The 3,363-nt window shown below is 43.2% G+C and overlaps 1 protein-coding gene and 1 pseudogene across 7 annotated transcripts in view; both read right to left on the minus strand.

Moving 5' to 3' along the window:
• The window catches only part of Dock3 (dedicator of cytokinesis 3), a 299,780-nt gene that overhangs the window by 212,477 nt on the left and 83,940 nt on the right, over nt 1-3,363 (minus strand). The window lies entirely within an intron of this gene.
• Nucleotides 225-2,666, minus strand: LOC116072288 (annotated as a pseudogene).

Below are 3,363 nucleotides of genomic sequence, written 5' to 3' on the forward strand. Positions count from 1 at the left end.
TGGAGGGGAAACTGGGAATGGAGAAATTTGCATGTAAATAAAGAAAATATCTAAAATAAAAATAAAAATAAAAAATAAAAAAAATAAAAAAAAAATAAATAAAAAAAAATTCATTGTCCCTTTGCAATCTTTTCAAGTTAAAAAAAAAGAAAGTCAGCTTTGCTCTCTTGTAGCAGTTCAGTGTGTTAATCTTCTGATTCAAGCAGCTTTGCACGTTTGTTTTTGGGAAAAAACACCACTTCTATAAAAACACACAAGAAACAAACTCAAGTTTCAATGTAGTCACGAGCTAGCTACAGGACTCTGTTGCACACAAACTCCTGTCATGGGAGACTCTTCTCTATCAGCCCTTGCCTCATCGCCAGATGTCCTTCAGTCATGTAATGTGCAAAACCTGTATTAACAGAAAATTGATATGCTGGATATCCAGTATGCCAGTCTCTTGGCGGGGATTAGAATAGATGGTCAAATTAATGTCCATAGCTCCATTCTGTCCAAAGTCCAAGGTGTTAGCAGCCACTGGGCGGTTCAGATAGGCCCGATTGCCTTGATTACCAGTAGAGGAGGAAGATGTCAAGGAAGAAGTTGTTGAGGAAGACAGAGATGTCATGGAGTGGTGATTGTGGCCAACCTCCATAGAATCCTGGGTAGAGGATTTGTTGGAGAATTGTAGACTCTTGGCCTGGTCTGATTACCCAAGGCTTACTGTCCATGGTGGTGGTGATGGGAACTGTTTCCATGGTGATGATTCAATACATTCTGCTGAGGGGCTACATAAAGGGTGTTTCTTGAACAGGATGAGTTTCAACAGTGACTTGTGTAGGAGCTTCAGTGCCTGACCAGCCCAGAGGATCTGGAAACTGCTGGCACACATGGGGACTGTGTGTCGCACAGTCCATGGCCTGGATACCAGCAGGGAAGTGTCCACTGCAGTGTCGGTGCTGGTTCGTGGGATCTGACCTGGCTCTTCCACTGTTGCTGGTACTGAGGATCCATCTGAGCTGGAGGATGTGCCAGAGGTGGTGCCTGAAGACTGAGACTGCTCCATCACAGGGCTGGTAGACACGTTGTTACTTGTGTTGGTACTGTCACCAGCTGTTTTCTTGAAAAACCTTTGCTGCAGGGCATAATAAGGTTGAATTCGAGTTTTGGGGTCGTAATCAAGCATCCTTAAAATGAGGTCTTTGAACTTCAAGTAGTCAGCTACAGTATGACCCGATCCCGCAGCACGCCGCCCACCAGGTCCTCCAGTTTCTACTCCAAGAATATTATGAAGTTTACAGGTTCCTAGTGGTTTGTACTCCTGCTTTCCATCTTTGGTCTTCTTTAAGCTCCAAGTGCCATCAGACAACTTCTCAAGAACTTTCTTGCTATCGGTGCTTGGTCAAGAATATGAGCAGGTGGGATGCCAAACACTTCCACTATTTTATTCATCTGATCGACCTCATTGGCACCACCGAACAGAGGCTTTCCACATGTGTGCATTTCAACCAAGATACATCCAAGGGACCACACGTCGATAGCAAGGACATAGGTAGCAGCTCTGGAGACCGATAAAAGCGACTCTGAATATACTAGTATATCCTCTGCCCCAACTGACAAGAGCTGCCAAAGTCAACAATCTTGATTGCACTTTGTTTGGGGTTACACAGAAGGATGTTCTCGGGCTTTAAGTCACAGTGAATGATACTAAGTTCTGGAGTCACAAGAAAAAGCAATGCTGTGCACATCTGTTGTGCAAACTTTCATGTTAGGTTCAAAGAGACCCCTTGGAAGTTGGTGTTCCTCAACAAATCATAGAGATTATAGGACAGTATTTCAAACACTAAACAGAGATGATTTCGAAACATAAAGTGGCATTTCAGATGCACTATATAGTACTTCATTTCAGTGTCATGTTTGTTCATGAGCTCAAGCAGCCGCACTACTATCTGGGCTTGATTCAGAAACACTCTCTTGTTCTTGATGATTTTAATAGTGACCCATTCTTGTTCTACTCTGTCATATGCTTTCACAACCTGTCTAAATGAACTTTTGCCTAGTAAGGAGTCAATTTCATACTGATCCATCCACTTTTCTCCGTTTTTTTTTACAATATAATCATAGTTATCACCGTAACCATCATTTTAAAACTTCCGCTCCTTCTTATGACTGGAATCGTCTCCCTGGCCCTGTTGTTGTCTTCGCTTCTTTTTTGCATAGTAAACCTCATTAATATGCTTGTATGTTTTGATCAAGTCCACAGAAAGTTGTCTCAGAGAAGTTGCTGGATCACGGAAGGTTTGGAGCATCCGCCTCTGTAACATGACAATGTCATGCATCACCTGGTTAGAGGTTGTTGAATCTGGTCAGAATATGATAAGGCAGACACACCTGCTGGTCGCTTATGCTTGGCTGGCGACGGACACTGTACTGGTGTGAATGGGACATCTGTGCAGCCATCTGAAGGCCAGCAGCAGGGAATGAGAACAACGGTGCAAGCCGGACAGATGAGGTGCAAGCCGGACAGATGAGGTGCAAGCCGGACAGATGAGGTGCAAGCCGGACAGATGAAGGTTTTGCATGCTGAAGTCTCTCCTCAGGTTCAGAGGTTCAGTCAAGGTGGGAACATAGGAGCATCCAGGAAGGCATGGTACAGGAGGAGCTGAGAGTTCTACATCTTCATCTGAAGGCTGCTAACAGAATACTCGCCATCTTCTGAGGTCTTATTCAATTTCTTTCCTCAGAGACCTGAAGTTCTTGTCATATAAATCTTTCACTTGCTTGGTCTTTTATTTTATTTAATAATATTTTATATTATTTGTGACTATTATGAAGGGTATCGTTTCCCTAATTTCTTTCTCAGCCCACTTATTCTTTGAGTAGAGGAAGGCTACTGAATTGTTAGAATGAATTTTATATCCAGTCACTTTGCTGAAGTTGTTTATCAGCTGTAGGAGTTCTCTGGTGGGGTTTTGGGGTCAATTATGTATACTATCATATCATCTGCAAATAGTGATATCTTGACTTCTTCCTTTCCAATTTGTATTCCTTTGACCTCCTTTTGTTGTCTAATTGCTCTGGCCAGTACTATATTGAATAGATAGGGAGGGAGCAGGCAGCCTGTCTTGTTCCTGATTTTAGTGGGATTGCTTGATATAACCCACAGACCATAAGAAGCTCAAGAAGAAGGAAGACCAAAGTGTAGATGCTTCAATCCTACTTAGAAGGGGGAACAAAATAATCACAAGAGGTAGAGGGAGAGAGGGGGAGAGAAGGGGAACAGAGTCAGGTATGGGAAGGGACAGGAGAGAAGTACAGAGGGTTAGGAAATTGAATATAAATATGCAGCAGTGAGGGAATGGGGAACTGGGGGGGGGGGGG

Source organism: Mastomys coucha, unplaced genomic scaffold (assembly GCF_008632895.1).
Source record: "Mastomys coucha isolate ucsf_1 unplaced genomic scaffold, UCSF_Mcou_1 pScaffold23, whole genome shotgun sequence".
In the NCBI taxonomy this organism is placed as follows: Eukaryota; Metazoa; Chordata; class Mammalia; order Rodentia; family Muridae; genus Mastomys; species Mastomys coucha.